This window comes from Arachis hypogaea, chromosome 14 (genome assembly GCF_003086295.3).
Source record: "Arachis hypogaea cultivar Tifrunner chromosome 14, arahy.Tifrunner.gnm2.J5K5, whole genome shotgun sequence".
In the NCBI taxonomy this organism is placed as follows: Eukaryota; Viridiplantae; Streptophyta; class Magnoliopsida; order Fabales; family Fabaceae; genus Arachis; species Arachis hypogaea.
In genome coordinates this window covers 81,618,100-81,636,592 of record NC_092049.1, presented here as the reverse complement: position 1 = coordinate 81,636,592, position 18,493 = coordinate 81,618,100, and the positions used below count along the sequence as shown (strand labels likewise).

At 39.5% G+C, this 18,493-nt stretch overlaps 1 non-coding gene across 1 annotated transcript; it reads right to left on the bottom strand.

Annotated features, from left to right (window-relative positions):
• Window positions 1–707: 707 nt before the first annotated feature.
• LOC112745445 (small nucleolar RNA R71) lies at window positions 708–815 on the bottom strand. Its single transcript, XR_003173373.1, has one exon. It is a non-coding gene; the product is annotated as a small nucleolar RNA R71 (small nucleolar RNA).
• Window positions 816–18,493: the final 17,678 nt, after the last annotated feature.

The window sequence follows — 18,493 nt, the reverse complement described above, 5'->3', positions numbered from 1 at the left end:
ATTCATATCCTAACATCTCATTTCACATCTCTGCCATCCTCACAGTTGTGTTTCTTCCATTATATTACATTCTTTGTCTCCCCCTCTTCTTCTACTCACACAGGGATCCCTATACTGAGGTATAAAGGATCTCTATTATTATTATTATTTTTCTGTGCCCTCTTCTTTGTCATATGAGCAGGAGCAAGGATAAGAACATTCTTGTAGAAGCAGATCCAGAACCTGAAATGACTCTGAAGAGAAAATTAAGAGAAGCTAAAATACAACAATCCAGAGATAACCTTTCAGAAATTTTCGAACAGGAAGAGGAGATGGCAGCCGAAAATAATAATAAAGTAAGGAAGATGCTTGGTGACTTTACTGCACCTAATTCCAATCTACATGGAAGAAGCATCTCCATTCCTGCCATTGGAGTAAACAACTTTGAGCTGAAACCTCAATTAGTTTCTCTGATGCAGCAGAACTGCAAGTTTCATGGACTTCCATCTGAAGATCCTTTTCAGTTCTTAACTGAATTCTTGCAGATATGTGATACTGTTAAGACTAATGGAGTAGATCCTGAAGTCTACAGGCTCATGTTTTTCCCTTTTGCTGTAAGAGACAGAGCTAGATTATGGTTGGATTCTCAACCCAAAGACAGCCTGAACTCTTGGGATAAGCTGGTCACAGCTTTCTTAGCCAAGTACTTTCCTCCTCAAAAGCTGAGCAAGCTTAGAGCTGATGTTCAAACCTTCAGACAGAAAGAAGGTGAATCCCTCTATGAAGCTTGGGAAAGATACAAACAGTTGACCAAAAAGTGTCCTTCTGACATGCTTTCAGAATGGACCATCCTGGATATATTCTATGATGGTTTATCTGAGCTATCAAAGATGTCACTGGACACTTCTGCAGGTGGATCCATTCACCTAAAGAAAACGCCTGCAGAAGCTCAAGAACTCATTGACATGGTTGCTAATAACCAGTTCATGTACACTTCTGAAAGGAATCCTGTGAGTAATGGGACGCCTATGAAGAAGGGAGTTCTTGAAGTTGATACTCTGAATGCCATATTGGCTCAGAACAAAATATTGACTCAGAAAGTCAATATGATTTCTCAGAGTCTGAATGGAATGCAAGCTGCATCCAACAGTACTCAAGAGGCTTCTTCTGAAGAAGAAGCTTATGATCCTGAGAACCCTGCAATGGCAGAGGTGAATTACTTAGGTGAACCTTATGGAAACACCTATAACTCATCATGGAGAAATCATCCAAATTTCTCATTGAAGGATCAAAAGTCTCAACAAGGCTTTAATAATGGTGGAAGAAACAGGTTTAACAATAATAAACCTTTTCCATCATCCACTCAGCAACAGACAGAGAACTCTGAACAAAATGCTTCTAATTTAACAAACTTAGTCTCTGATCTATCTAAGGCCACTGTAAGTTTCATGAATGAAACAAGATCTTCCATTAGAAATCTGGAAGCACAAGTGGGCCAGCTAAGTAAAAGGATCACTGAAATCCCTCCTAGTACTCTCCCAAGCAATACAGAAGAGAACCCAAAAGGAGAGTGCAAGGCCATTGACATAAGCAACATGGCCGAACCTGTGAGGAGAGGAGAGGACGTGAATCCCAGTGAGGAAGACCTCCTGGGACATCCAGTGATCAATAAGGAGCTTCCTTCTGAGGAACCAAAGGACTCTGAGGCTCATCTAGAGACCATAGAGATTCCATTGAACCTCCTTATGCCCTTCATGAGCTCTGATGAGTATTCCTCTTCTGAAGAGAATGAGGATGTTACTGAAGAGCAAACTGCCAAGTTTCTTGGTGTAATCATGAAGCTGAATGCCAAATTATTTGGCATTGATACTTGGGAAGTTGAACCTCCCTTGTTCATCAATGAACTAAGTGATCTGGATCAACTGACATTACCTCAGAAGAGACAGGATCCTGGAAAATTCATAATACCCTGTACCATAGGCACCATGATCTTTAAGGCTCTGTGTGACCTTGGTTCAGGAATAAACCTCATGCCCCTCTCTGTAATAGAGAAACTGGGAATCTATGGGGTGCAAGCTGCTAAAATCTCATTAGAGATGGCAGACAATTCAAGAAAACAGGCTTATGGACAAGTAGAGGACGTGTTAGTAAAGGTTGAAGGCCTTTACATCCCTGCTGATTTCATAGTCCTGGATACTGGAAAGGAAGAGGATGAATCCATCATCCTAGGAAGACCTTTCCTGGCCACAGCAAGAGCTGTGATTGATGTTGACAGAGGTGAAATAGTCCTTCAATGGAATGAGGACTCCCTTGTGTTTAAAACTCAAGGATCTCCCTCTGCAACCATGGAGAGGAAGCATGAAAAGCTTCTCTCAAAGCAGAGTCAACCAGAGCCCCCACAGTCAAACTCTAAGTTTGGTGTTGGGAGGCCACAACCAAACTCTAAGTTTGGTGTTGAACTCCCATATCCAAACTCTAAGTTTGGTGTTGGAGAGTCTCAACAAAGCTCTGCATATCTGTGCGGCTCCATGAGAGCCCACTCTCAAGCTATTGACATTAAAGAAGCGCTTGTTGGGAGGCAACCCAATTTTTATTTATCTAACTATATTTTTCTTAGTTATATGTCTTTGTAGGTTCATGATCATGTGGAGTCACAAAATAAATATAAAAATTGAAAACGGAATCAAAAACAGCAGAAGAAAAATTACACCCTGGAGGAGCATCTGTCTGGCGTTCAGCGCCAGAACAGAGCATGGTGCTGGCGCTGAACGCCCAAAATGGGCAACATCCTGGCGCTGAACGCCCAGAACAAGCATGGTTCTGGCGTTCAACGCCAGAAATGACAGCAAATGGGCGTTGAACGCCCAAAATGGGCACCAACCTGGCGCTGAACGCCCAGAGTTGTGTGCAAGGGCATTTTGCATGCCTAAATTGGTGCAGGGATGTAAATGCCTTGACACCTCAGGATCTGTGGACCCCACAGGATCCCCACCCACCTCACCCTCTATCTCTCCATTCATGACCATCCCTTCTGTTTTTCATCCACCATTCACATCCATACACACATCCCTCCATCTCCTCCATATCTTCTTCTTCTTCTATTCCTTCTTCTTTTGCTCGAGGGCGAGCAACATTCTAAGTTTGGTGTGGTAAAAAGCATAGCTTTTTTGTTTTTTTTCCATAACCATTGATGGCACCTAAGGCCAGAAAAGCCTCTAGAAAGAGGAAAGGGAAGACAAAAGCTTCCATCAAGGGTCTATAGCTCAGTGGTAGAACATTTGACTGCAAATCAAGAGATCCCTGAGATACCTCAGGGGATACATTTTCTTCCACATAATTATTGGAAGCAGCTAAGGGTGGAACATCAAGAGCACTCCATCATCCTTCATGAAATCAGAGAAGATCTAAAAGCAATGAAGGAGGAGCAACAAAGACAAGGAAGAGACATAGAAGAGCTCAAGGACATCATTGGTTCCTCAAGAAGGAAACGCCACCATCACTAAAGTGGATTCATTCCTTGTTCTTATTTCTTCTATTTTTCGTTTTCTATGTTATATCCTTATCTGTGTTTGTGTCTTCATTAGATGATCATTAGTAGTTAGTAACTATGTCTTAAAGTTATGATGTCCTATGAATCCATCACCTCTCTTAAATGAAAAATGCTTTAAATCAAAAGAACAAGAAGTACATGAGTTTTGAATTTATCCTTGAACTTAGCTTAATTATATTGATGTGGTGACAATGCTTCTTGTTTTCTGAATGTATGCTTGAACAGTGCATATGTCTTTTGAAGTTGTTGTTTAAGAATGTTAAATATGTTGGCTCTTGAAAGAATGATGACTAGGAGACATGTTATTTGATAATCTGAAAAATCATAAAAATGATTCTTGAAGCAAGAAAAAGCAGCAAAGAACAAAGCTTGCAGAAAAAAAAAAAGAGAAAATAGGCGAAAAAAAAATAGAAAAAAAAAGAGAAAAAGCAAGCAGAAAAAGCCAAAAGCTCTTAAAACCAAGAGGCAAGAGCAAAAAGCCAATAACCCTTAAAACCAAAAGGCAAGGGCAATAAAAAGGATCCCAAGGCTTTGAGCATCAGTGGATAGGAGGGCCTAAAGGAATAAAATCCTGGTCTAAGCGGCTAAACCAAGCTGTCCCTAACCATGTGCTTGTGGCGTGTAGGTATCAAGTGAAAACTTGAGATTGAGCGGTTAAAGTCAAGGTCCAAAGCAAAAAAAGAGTGTGCTTAAGAACCCTGGACACCTCTAATTGGGGACTTTAGCAAGGCTGAGTCACAATCTGAAAAGGTTCACCCAATTATGTGTCTGTGGCATTTATGTATCCGGTGGTAATACTGGAAAACAAAGTGCTTAGGGCCACGGCCAAGACTCATAAAGAAGCTGTGTTCAAGAATCATCATACTGAACTAGGAGAGTCAATAACACTATTCGAAATTTGAAGTTCCTATAGAAGCCAATCATTCTGAACTTCAATGGATAAAGTGAGATGCCAAAACTATTCAAGAGGCAAAAAGCTATAAGTCCCGCTCATTTGATTGGAGCTATGTTTCATTGATAGTTTGGAATTTATAGTATATTCTCTTCTTTGTATCCTATTTGATTTTCAGTTGCTTGGGGACAAGCAACAATTTAAGTTTGGTGTTGTGATGAGCGGATAATTTATACGCTTTTTGGCATTGTTTTTAGTATGTTTTTAGTAGGATCTAGTTAATTTTAGGGATGTTTTCATTAGTTTTTATGTTAAATTCACATTTCTGGACTTTACTATGAGTTTGTGTATTTTTCTATGATTTCAGGTATTTTCTGGCTGAAATTGAGGGACTTGAGCAGAAATCAGATTCAGAGGTTGAAGAAGGACTGTTGATGCTGTTGGATTCTGACCTCCCTGCACTCAAAGTGGATTTTCTGGAGCTACAGAACTCAAAATGGCGCGCTTCCAATTGCTTTGGAAAGTAGACATCCAGGGCTTTCCATCAATGTATAATAGTTCATACTTTGGTCAAGAATAGATGACGTAAACTGGCGTTCAACGCCAGCTTTCTACCCAAATCTGGCGTCCAGCGCCAGAAAAGGAGCCAAAACCAGAGTTGAACGCCCAAACTGGCACTAAAACTGGCGTTCAACTCCAAGGAGGACCTCTACACGTGCCACACTCAAGCTCAGCCCAAACACACACCAAGTGGGCCCCGGAAGTGGATTTATGGATCAATTACTTACTCATGTAAACCCTAGTGACTAGTTTATTATAAATAGGACCTCTTACTATTGTATTAGACATCTTTGGACGCTTGGTTCTTAGATCAGAGGGGCTGGCCATTCAGCCATGCCTGGACCTTTCACTTATGTATTTTTAACGGTAGAGTTTCTACACTCCATAGATTAAGGTGTGGAGCTCTGCTGTTTCTCAAAGATTAATGCAAAGTACTACTGTTTTCTATTCAATTCATCTTATTTCGCTTCTAAGATATCCATTCGCACCCAAGAACGTGATGAAGGTGATGATTATGTGTGATGCTCATCATCCTTCTCCCTTATGAACGCGTGCCTGACAAACACTTCTGTTCTACATGAAATAAGCTAGAATGAATATCTCTTAGATCTCCTAACCAGAATCTTCGTGGCGTAAGCTAGAATGATGGCGGCATTCAAGAGAATTCGGAAAGTCTAAACCTTGTCTGTGGTATTCCGAGTAGGATTCAATGATTGAATGACTGTGACGAGCTCCTAACTCGTGATTGCAGGGCGTTAGTGACAGACGCAAAAGGATAGTAAATCCTATTCCAGCATGATCGAGAACCGACAGATGAATAGCCGTGCCGTGACAGGGTGCGTGAGCATATTATTCACTGAGAGGATAAGATGAAGCCATTGGCAAGGGTGATGCCTCCAGACGATTAGTCGTGCCGTGACAGGGCATTGGATCATTTTCCCGAGAGATGACCGAAAGTAGCCATTGACAGTGGTGATGTATCACATAAAGCCAGCCATGGAAAGGAGTAAGACTGATTGGATGAAGATAGCAGGAAAGCAGAGGTTCAGAGGAACGAAAAGCATCTCTATTCGCTTATCTGAAATTCTCACCAATGAATTACATAAGTATTTCTATCCCTATTCTATTATTTATTATTCGAAAACATCATTATCAATTTATATCTGCCTGACTGAGATTTGCAAGGTGACCATAGCTTGCTTCATACCAACAATCTCCGTGGGATTCAACCCTTACTCACGTAAGGTATTACTTGGACGACCCAGTGCACTTGCTGGTTTGTTGTATCGAAGTTGTGAACCATGGCATTGGCACCATGTTCTTGGCGCCATTGCCAGAGACAAGAAAGAGCCATGAATTTTACATAATTAAAGTGTAATCACGATTACGCGTACCAAGTTGCTCACGTTGCCAGGGATTGTTCGAGCCTGGACATCACAATTTCGTGCACCACTTACTCTTTCATTATCCTTTGCAAACCAATTTTGAGCCTATTTTACCCCTTTGTTCTTTATTTTAGCACATCATTAACTCTAAGCGGAAAATAATAATGTCTTTAATTTTAATCCTTAGTTATCTTAGACTAGTGAGAGTGCTCATGAATTAAGTGTGGGGAAAAGTGGGTTTGGAAACGTTTGGTTTTGGAAATTAATTATGTTAAACTTCTTTATGAAAATGTGAAAGAAATATTCAGAACATGTTCATGCATTCAATAATTTAATCATATGCATTGAGAAAAATAAAAGAAAAAAAAGAGAAAAAAATAGGCATATATATAATAGAAAAAGGAGAAAAAGAAAAGAAAAAAGAGCAAAAAAATAAAAAGGGGACAAAATGCCCCAAAGTAAATGGTGAAAGCAATGCATATGTACTGTACTCGAAATTAGGATGTATGAATATGTGGAAAATATGGTTAATGGATAGTTAGATGTTGTATTATGATTACATGGATTATCTGAGTTAGGTGGAAAGTTCAAGTTAATTAAGGATTCATATTTTAGTCCACTTGGCCAAATACAATCCTACCTTGACCCTAACCCATTACAACCCTTAAAAGACCTCATGATATGTGTATCTTTGCATTAAATTTTTGTTGATTGTTAGATGAAGAGAAAGCCTTAGAAAGCAAGGTTAGTAGAGAATTAAGAGATCGAACCTTAAATACCTGAGCGATTAGAGTGCATACACTTCCAGTGAGGGTTCGATGCTCGATTCTTTGTTCCCGGCTTTCATGAGCTATTTTCTTCTTGCAAGTCTATTTGTAGTTCATTTTTATGATTTGAATTAGTGAAATCCAGTTCATATTTGTTCTTGAAAGGTTTATTTACTTTCCACCAGGTTGGTAGAAATATTTTGCATGTAGTTGCATTCATATAGATAGGTTGCATTACATACTATATACCATTCCTCTTCACTCTTATAGTTTCTCTTGAGCTTAGCATGAGGACATGCTAATGTTTAAGTGTGGGGAGATTTGATGCACCACTATTTTGTGGTACATCTTGTACTTAATTGAGTGGATTTTATCCACTAAACTCATTCATTGAATTCGCATGTTTTACATTTTCCTTCCTGATTTTGTGCTATGGTTGAAAACATGCTTCTTTGGTCTTATATTTGCTAATATTAATCCTCTTTTATTACCATTTGATGTTGTGATATGTGCGTTAAGTAATTTCAGGGATTACAGGGTAGGAATGGCTTAAAGGATGGAAAGGAAGCATGCAAAAGTGGAAGGAATACAAGAAGTTGAAGGAATTGCTAAGCTGTCCAACCTGACCTCTTTGCACTCAAATGGTCATAACTTGAGCTACAGAAATCCAAATGAGGCGATTTTAGTTGCGTTGGAAAGCTAACATCCGGTGCTTCAAAATGATATATAATTCACTATAGTGGCCATACAGTAAAATGACGTGCACGCGTGAATCACGTAGATGCGTCGTTCTGCAGAAAATCAGCGTGGCAGAATTCGTTCCCAGCGATTTCTAGGCTATTTCTGGCCCAGTTTTTGGCCCAGAAAATACAAATTAGAGGCTATAAAGTGGGAGAATCTATTCATTTATCAAAATACAACATTCATAATATATAATTTTAGGTTTTAGATGTAGTTTTAGAGAGAGAGAGGCTCTCTCCTCTCTCTTAGGTTTTAGGATTAGGATTTCTTTTACTTTATGGTTATTACTCCATTCCAGGTTCAATGTTCCCAACTTTAATTTATGTTCTCTTCTACTTTTAATTATTCTAATACTTTTACTTGTTAATTTACTTATGTTGCCAAATTGGCTTATGAACTCTTCATGTTAGATTTGAATATTATATTTAATATAATTTGAGGTATTTCAGATTTATGATTGTTTTATTCTATTTATGATGCTTTCAATTTAATTTAGATTTTTTTCCTTTTGGTTTTGGTTAAGTAATTGGTAACACTTGAGTTATCAAACTCAGCGGTTGATTGAGAGTTGGAAACTGCTGATTGACTTGGATCCCTCTAAAGCTAGTCTTTCCACAGGAGTTGACTAGGACTTGAGGAATCAAGTTAATTGGTCCACTTGACTATCCTTTATTTAGTAAGGGTTAACTAAGTGGGAGCAACAACAATTCTCATCACACCTGATAAGGATAACTAGGATGGGATTTCCAGTTCTCATACCTTACCAAGAGTTTTATAATTATTAATATATCTTTTTCCATAACCAATAATAAATCATACTTTCCTGCAATTCTTTGAGAGATGACCCGAGGTTTAAATACTTCAGTTATAAATTTTATTGGGTTTTGTTACTTGTGACAACCAAATTTTTGTACGAAAGGATTCTCTATTGGTTTAGAAACTATACTTACAACATGATTATTTTTACAAAATTCTAAATTAGCAAAAATCTAATCGTCACATCGCCTCTCCTGACAACAGAGCATCTGAATCCATGAGATTAGAACCTTCGTGGTATAAGCTAGAACCAATTGGCAGCATTCCTGAGATCCGGAAAGTCTAAACCTTGTCTGTGGTATTCTGAGTAGGATCTGGGAAGGGATGACTGTGACGAGCTTCAAACTCGCGAATGTTGGGTGCAGTGACAGTGTGCAAAAGGATAGAGAGATCCTATTCCGATGCTAGTGAGAATCGACAGATGATTAGCCGTGCGGTAGCTGTACCTGGTATTTTTCATCCGAGACGAGAAATCCGACAGTTGATTATCCGTGCAGAAACCGTACCTGGTATTTTTCAACCTAGAAGATCATACAGCTTGCCATGGAAGGGAGCACGCATGATTGGATGAAGACAATAGGAAAGCAGAGGTTCAGAAGTAACAAAGCATCTCCAAACGCTTATCTGAAATTCCCACCAATGAATTACATAAGTATCTTATTTTATTTTATGTTTTATTTATCTTTTAATTATGAAAACCTCATTACCAATTGAATCCGCCTGACTAAGATTTACAGGATGACCATAGCTTGCTTCAAGCCAACAATCTCTGTGGGATCGACCCTTACTCACGTAAGGTATTACTTGGACGACCCAGTGCACTTGCTGGTTAGTTGTGCGGAGTTGTGAAAAGTGTGATCACAATTTCGTACACCAATCCTTGTAGAGATAGAGGAAAGGTTCCTTAGGGTGACCCTCTACAACGAAGATACCAACTCCCAAACATAAAGGGAAGAGCTCGACCTACTTCCAGAAGTTCGAGAAAGAGTTCGGATTAGAGAGGAAGCGTTAAAGGGTCGAATGACTTTAAGGTATAATCGGAAGGTAATCCAGCGAAGCTTCACCACCAACGATCTCATCTTAATCCGAAATGATGTCGGAGCAGGTCGGTCAGGGGAAGGGAAGCTAGCAGCCAACTGGAAAGGGTCATACCGAGTTACAAAAGTACTAGGGAAAGGTTACTATAAGGTGGCCGACCTAGAAGGGCAGGAGCTACCAAGGTCATGGAACGCCTATAACCTAAGAAGGTACTATAGCTAGAAAAAGGTAAAAGATCTTAGGCCAATTTTCACTCTTTTTCCTAAAAGGTTTTTTAATGAGGCACCAGGCCAAGATCTAAAAGCTGCCCAAAATAGAAGGGTAAGCATTTACTTGTACACACTCTTATTTATATTTTTTATCTTACCATTTAAATAAAAGTTATCAATTCCCTAACAAGTTTCCTACCAAGACGCATTAATTTACGCTCATAAAACGCAAAATTCATCACCCGATTAAGAGAGGTCGGCAAGGTGAAGCGATAAAGCTAGAATTAATACAAGAAGTTATAAAAAGTAACCCATATAAAGTGACCTGACGAGGTTGGACTAAAAATGGGATTGCTAAAAATAACTTGAGGAGGCCCGACAAAGAAGTCGGACCAAGGAAAGGATCACTAAAAAGGGAACAACACCACAAAAAGGCCAAAATAGGTTGAAAACCTAGGCCCGAAGTGCTTATCTAAAAGGTACACGTCTCGAAAAGAGACATTACTTAAAAAGTGAAAGCACAAGTCGGAAGAGGACTAAGAAGTCGTCCAAATAAACTAAAAACAAAAAGGTTCCACATGAGAACACTACCTAAAAAGTTATTTGGAACTTAACTAGAAAGTCCGGACTGCAAATTATGAGGTGACATAACCAAAAAAGACCACGTCGCCAAGACACAGAAAATCATGTAAGTGTTGGAAGAACAACCTAAGAACCAAAGGCATCTCGCCAAAGGCTAAATTCACATATCAAGCAAACTCAAAGGTTAAAAACATTAAAGGCTCAAGGACTGCTCAAAAGCAACCCGAGAGTTCAAAGTGTTCTTGATTAAGAGCAAAAAGTTGCTAAGAAGCAACTAGCAAAAGTGTTAGAGAGTCATCCATAAAAACATACATAGCCAAAGTTTAAAAGGTCCGCAGACCGGACCAGATCAATACATAATCAAAACAAAGATATAAAAAGAACATCATAAGGGGTCCAAGTTCACCCCGGTAGCTACATCTTTTGGAGAAGGTGGGACAGTTGAGATCGGAGTAGCACTAACAACTCCATCCGGCCCATTCAGAATCTCCACATCAGGCTCAGGCCCAGGAGGGACCACCTCGGCAGAAGAGGCTGCAGTAGCTGAAGCCGTAGAAACCTTAGCTGGCGGCAAAAGGGGAGGACCCTCATCATCGTCATCTGGGGTAGGCACAATCTTACCATCCTCCACTACATTGTCCATACTGAATGAAGAGAGGTCGACATCGGAAGCAAGAACCCGAACCTGGGCCTTCAGATTTTCATACATGTTGGTCATGCTGCTCACCATATGGCCTTGAAGCTCGACATAATCATCCTGAGCAGATTGAAGTCTCTCCCTAGTTTCCAAGAGCTCGCCATATGTGCGGGTATAACTCTCCTTGGACTTCTTGGCCATCTCCTCGGCCAGATTGGCAGTCGCTTCTGGAGCAATAGCTCGAGCCTTCTCCCTCTCTACATTAATCTCATATTTAGAAACTTTGGCATCTAGCTCATCCTTCAGACCCTTCACCCTGTTGTATTCAGCCTTGGCCTCCTCTATAAAGGCCTTGGTAGCATGGACCGGGGACTCCCAGACAACCCGAGATAAGGCTGCACTAAGATTGGCCATCCGAATACTATTGCTTGATATAAAATCAAGATGGTGGAGGATTGACACGTCGTCCAGAGGAACTTTTCCATGAGGAGCAATCAACTCTGTGGCAAAGGCCACACCATCAAACTCTTTATCGTTTAGATTATAAGTCCCAACAAGCTTTTGCTTCTTGGGAGGGGGACCAACAGAAGTAGAGGAGGAGGCAATGCCAGAGGTCGTCTGAGGCAGGTCAGAGGAAGTCGTCTGAACTCGCAGGGTCGGGATAATCTTCTTCGGACTCTAAGAATCAGTTGCCGGTTTCTTCGGGGGCAACTATTCCGAAGAACCCTCCCCCGAAGTCTTCTTTGACAAGTTTTGGGCAGCCACTGCCTTCTTTGCTTTGCGAAACATTTTCATCGAATCTGAAGTGGACACCATCTCTGAAAAGAAGCCAGGAAAACAATTACACAGCAAAAAAGGACAAGATCACAAACAATGAAAGAAAACTTTTTCTATGAAAAAGGAGGTCGAATACTACCTAGTTCAGAACGGAGGAGGGAAGGATCTCCTAAAAATATCTTTGTGTCCAGATGAGGAGGTTCCCCCCAATGCTCCTCTAAAACACCCACAAAGGCCTATTCTACTTCATGTAAACTCTCCCAAGGATACTTGAGAACTACAGGGTCATTTTGCCACCATAAAGGAAAGGTCGGCTCATCATTTTCATCCAGAAAGAAAGGGCGAGCACCCTCAACAGCTCGAACTTTAAAATAGAAGTTCTTAAAGTCATGAAAAGAGTCATCAAACATTGAAAATACATTCTTCCCCTAGGTAGCTCAGAATAAGATCCAAGAAGCCTTCTTCTTGGCCACCCCAGGTTTGGTCAGCACAAACAGATAAAGAAAAAGGGACAAGGTAGGTCGGACACCCAGCTCTTGGTACAATAACTAAAAAATCTTCAAAAAAGTCCAAGAGTTTGGATGAAGCTTGACCAGCGGCAGAAGTTAGACCAATTAAGAGATTATAATATAATAGAACAGCGTTGTGAGTATAGCTCTTAACTAGCTAAAATTTGCCTCATCAATTAGAAAGGTTGTCACAAAAAAAAGGTTTAGAATAAAAATACTGGGAGTATGAATCCCAGGTCGTCTCCCAACGAGTTGCTAGAAAGGGTGCTAATTTATTAATCAGGGTTTTTCCGAGAGTTTTGAGAATTGATTAACAGAAAATAGACAATTGTAATTCAGTGCAATGAAAATTAAAAGAGATTTATAATATTCTAAATAAGAAGCCTTGACTGGGGGAATGATTAATCGGAAGTTCTATCTTTGTTGGGATCTCTTAAGTGTAGTATCAAACAGGTTGTTGTTTTCACTTAGTTAACCCTTACTAAATAAAGGAAAGTCAAGTAATTGAGCTAACTCTTATTCACAAATCCTAGTCCTCTCCCTTGGGAAGGTCTAGCGTTAGTAAATACAGAACTAGCCAACAACTTCCAATTTAACCATCACTTAAGCCTTCCAACTCAAGTGTCTCCTTTTAATCAACCCACATGTCAAGTAGGAAATCTACTCCATTGACATGGATATAATGCTCATAGAAATATAAGAAGAAGACATGATAAATCAAATAAAATAGGGATTGAAATTAATTAAAAATAAAAGTAATCCTTTGCAATAACAATCCATGAAAATAATCCAATTATCGCTCTAAACAAGAATTAAGAATATGGAATAAATAAAAGATTAAGTAAACAAACTAGAATAGTATCTTCAACGGAGGAAATGACTCTTCAATATCCAAAAGCAAAAGCATAAAACTAATGAACTATGAATGTAAACAAAACCTAGAGGAAGAGTAATCCTCTCTAGATTCAGATCTAAAAACCTAAAACTATCCTAATGAGAATGTGTGAATGTGTATGCCTCTGTGTGTTGAGTCTCTACTTGTTCCCTGGCTTTATTCTGTGTTTCTGGGCTGAAAACTGGGTCAAAACGCGACGCAAAATCGCCCCCAGCATTTTCTGTTAATTTTGCAGATCGCGCAGGTCATGCGTACGCGTCAGTCACGCGTGCGCGTCATTCAGCGATTTTTCTTGTTACGCGTACGCGTCGTCCACGCGTACGCGTCAGGCACGCGCACGCATCGCTGTAATTTTCTCCATTCAACGTGCTCGCGTGAGCCATGCGTGCGCGTCGATGTTTGCTGGTCATCTCCTTAGTTTCTTGTGTTCCTTCCATTTGCAAGCTTTCTCTCCATTCTCTAAGCCATTCCTGCCCTATAAAGCCTGAAACACTTAACACACGGATCACGACATCAAATGGTATAAAGGAGAATTAAAATATACTAATTAAATATCTCTAGGAAGAAAGTTTTCAATCATAAAACAAAACTAGGAAGGAATTATAAAATCATGCAAATCATATGAATAAGTGGGTGAAGACTTGATGAAACCACTCAATTAAACACAAGATAAACCATAAAATAGTGGTTTATCAACCTCTCCACACTTAAACATTAGCATGTCCTCATGCTTAGCTTAAGGAGATAAAATAAATGAGTAGGGAAAAGTAAGACTCATGCAATGTAATGCAACCTATGTATATGAATACAACTATTTGATAAAATGATTTTGCCTACTTGGTTAAAATAAATAAGTTCTCCAAGACAAAAATCACTCAAATTCTACTAATTAAAGTTTATACAGTAAAAACAAGTAACCTTGTAGGAAGACAGCTCATGAAAGCAGGGAACATAGAATTAAGCATTGAACCCTCACTGATGGTGTATATGCACTCTAGTCACTCTAGTGTATAGGGTAATCACTCTACTCTTCTCTAATCATGCTTTCTAGACCTTGTTCTTCACCTAACCAATCAACAAGTATTTAATGTACCAATGCAAACATCATGAGGTCTTTTCAAGGTTGTAATGGGGCCAAGGTAAAGGTGAGGGCATATATGTATGGCTAAGTGAGCTATAAATTGAATCTTTGATTAACCCAAGCTCTTACCTATACATACACTCCATATACTTTTTAAATTCATGCCTAGCTACCCAAAAATTTCCCACTTTTGTATTACATACTCATGCATCAACTTTTCTTTTAACTTGTATCACATATGCAATGATTTTTCATTTAGTATTGGGGTAATTTTGTCCCCTTATTCATTTATTTAATTACTTAATTACTTGAATATTTTTGGATTTTTTTTATGCAGAGTGCAAATGCAGATGCAGGCTATATGCAAAGAATATGAGAAGAGTTATTAACAAAAAGTAAAATAAAACTAAGACTAAAACGGAACAATCATACCATGGTGGGTTGTCTCCCACCTAGCACTTTGCTTTTACGTCCTTAAGTTGGACGTTCCTCAGGCTCATTCTGCCTCTGTTGGTGGGTCTTCCAAGAGGAAAACCTCTAGCTCTTTATGATCTTTCATCTTCTCACCATGATAAAGCTTTAGGCAATGTCCATTGACCTTCATGAATTTGGAGCTTGAAGGATGACGCAGGTGAAAAACTCCGTATGGCTCTGCCTTCTCTACTCTGTAGGGACCTTCCTATCTTGATCTCAATTTACCTGGCATAAGCCTCAGTCTGGATTTATAAAGAAGAACTAACTTTTCTGGTCTGAATTCTCTCCTTTTAATGTGCTTGTCATGGACATCCTTCATCTTCTCCTTGTATCGCCTGGAGTTGTCATATGCTTCTAGGCGAAGGTTCTCCAGTTCTGCTAGTTGCAGCTTTCTTTCAACACCAGCTTCTTCAAAATTCATGTTGCACTCCCTCACAGCCCAGAAAGCCTTATGTTCCACCTCTACTGGAAGGTGGAAAGCCTTTCCGTACACTAAGCGAAAGGGGCTCATCCCAATGGGTATCTTGTACGCTGTTCTATATGCCCAAAGTGCATCTTGTAGCCTGGCACTCCAGTCTTTCCTATAAGGCTTCACGATCTTCTCCAGAATACGTTTAATCTCTCTGTTAGACACTTCTTCTTGTCCATTGGTTTAGGGATGATAAGCTGTTGCTACTTTAAGAATAATCCCATACTTCTTCAGTAATCCTGTTAGTCTCCTGTTACAAAAATGAGTGCCTTGATCATTCATGATTGCTCGTGGTGATCCAAAGCGACAAATAATATGGTTTCTAACAAAGGAAACAACGGTGTTAGCATCATCAGTACGGCTAGAAATTGCTTCCAACCATTTAGAAACATAATCTACAGCCAACAGTATATAAAGGTAACCATTAGAGTTTGGAAATGGACCCATGAAGTCAATGCCCCCAAACATAAAAAAATTTCACAGAAAATCATAATCTGTTGAGGCATCTCATCCCTCTTGGATATATTACCAAATCTTTGGCATGGGGAACAAGATTTACAAAATTCAGCAGCATCTTTAAAAAGAGTAGGCCACCAAAATCCACAGTCTAAAATTTTTCTAGCTGTTCTTTGAGGGCCAAAATGTCCTCCACTCTCAGAAGAGTGGCAGGCCTCTAAAATGGACTGGAATTCTGATTGGGGTACACACTTTCTAATTACTTGGTCAGCACCACACCTCCATAAGTATGGATCATCCCATATATAATATTTAGACTTGCTTTTCAGCTTATCCCTTTGATGCTTAGTAAAATTTGGAGGGAAAGTATGGCTAACTAGATAATTAGCTATAGGTGCATACCAAGGAACTACTTCAGATACTGCTTGCAAGCTATCAAATGGAAAAGTATCATTGATAGGGGTAGAGTCATCTTTAATGTGTTCAAGGCGACTCAAGTGGTCTGCCACTAAATTCTGGTTACCACTCCTATCCTTAATTTCTAAATAAAATTCTTACAGCAGCAGTATCCAACATATCAACCTCGGTTTGGACTCCTTTTTTGCTAATAAATATTTTAGAGCTACATGGTGGGAGTACACTACTACCTTAGTACCAAGTAAATAGGCTCGGAATTTATCCAGAGCAAAAACAATACCAAGAAGCTCTTTTTCAGTAGTAGTGTAATTAGACTGAGCAGCATCTAAGGTCTTAGATGCATAAGCAATTACGAAAGGATCCTTACCTTTGCGCTGAGCCAGCGCCGCTCCTACTGCATGGTTGGAGGCATCACACATAATCTCAAATTGTTGGCTCCAGTCTGGTTCTCTTACAATTGGAGCTTGAGTAAGGGCGATCTTCAGCTTATCAAACGCTTGCATGTAATCTTCACTGAACTCAAACTCAATATCTTTCTGCAACAATCTGGATAAAGGTAATGCTACCTTACTGAACTCCTTAATGAATCTCCTGTAAAAACCTGCATGGCCAAGGAACGAACGTGCTTCCCTCACGGAGGAGGGGTAAGGTAAACTAGAAATGACATCCACCTTTGTTGGATCTACAGAAATACCAGTATTAGAAACAACATGTCCTAGAACAATCCCTTGTTTTACCATAAAGTGACATTTTTCAAAATTCAATATAAGATTTGAACTAACACACCTGTCTAATACTCTAGCTAAACTATCCAAGCAAAGGTTAAAAAAATCGCCATATACGCTAAAATCATCCATAAATACTTCCATACAGTTCTCAATAAGATCTGAAAAGATACTCATCATGCATCTTTGGAAAGTAGCCGGTGCATTACATAAGCCAAAAGGCATCCTTTTGTATGCATACGTTTCAAAGGGACATGTAAAAGTAGTCTTCTCCTGATCTTCAGGAGCTATATGAATTTGAAAATATCCTGTATAACCATCTAAAAAGCAGTAATGGGATTTACCTGATAGGCGATCCAGCATCTGATCAATAAATGGCAAGGGGTAGTGATCCTTGCGAGTAGCTTGGTTGAGACGCCTATAGTCAATCCAAACCCTCCATGAATTCTGCACTCTAGTTGTCAGAAGCTCTCCATGCTCATTCTTTACTGTTGTGACTCCAGACTTCTTGTGCACTACTTGTACTAGACTGACCCATTCACTATCTAAAATGGGGTAAATGATATCTGCTTCAAGTAGCCTGGTTACTTCTTTTTTGACAACTTCTAAGATGGTGGGATTCAATCTTCTTTGGGGTTGACAGACAGGTTTTGATTCCTCTTCTAAGTATATTCTGTGCTCACAAACTTGAGGGCTGATGCCTACTATATCCGTCAAGCTCCACCCAATTGCTCTCTTATATTTTCTTAGCACACTGAGCAGTTGCTCCTCCTGTTGAGAAGTAAGTTTCCTTGCAATGATAACTGGGAAATTCTGACTATCCTCAAGGTAAGCATACTTGAGGTGTGGAGAAAGGGGTTTCAATTCCAATTTCTACTCTTGGCTAGGCTCTGGATCATCTGGGGCTAGTGATAATGGCAAAGTGTCCTCATTGTATTCAGAGGGTGTCCCCACACTTGGCCCTTGCTCCATGTGCTTCTCTTCTACTTCTTTTTGGTGAACTTTAGCTACAGTTTCATCAATGATGTCGCACTGGAAGATAGAATGATCTTTCGGAGGGTTCTTCATAGCTTCATTTAAACTGAAACTCACTGTTCTGCCATCTATTTCAAAGGAGTAAGTTTCTGAGAATGCATCCAGCTTGAACTTTAAAGTTTTCAGGAATGGTCTTCCAAGCAGGATTGATGATGGTCTTCCTGAGTCATTAGGGGGTATTTCCAGGATATATAAGTCAATGGGAAATGTGAGCCCCTTAATGCTCACTAATACATCTTCAGCAATTTCAATTACTGTAATAATGCTTTTATCTGCTAACACAAAATGAGCTGTCGACCTTTTTAAGGGAGGGAGCCTTAAGGTATCATATATAGACAATGGCATTATACTAACACACGCTCCTAAGTCACACATGCAATCAGAAAATATCACACCTTCAATGGTACAGTTTACCATACATGGACCTGGATCACTACATTTTTCAGGTATACCTCCCATTAAAGTAGATATAGAACTACCTAAAAGAATAGTTTCTAG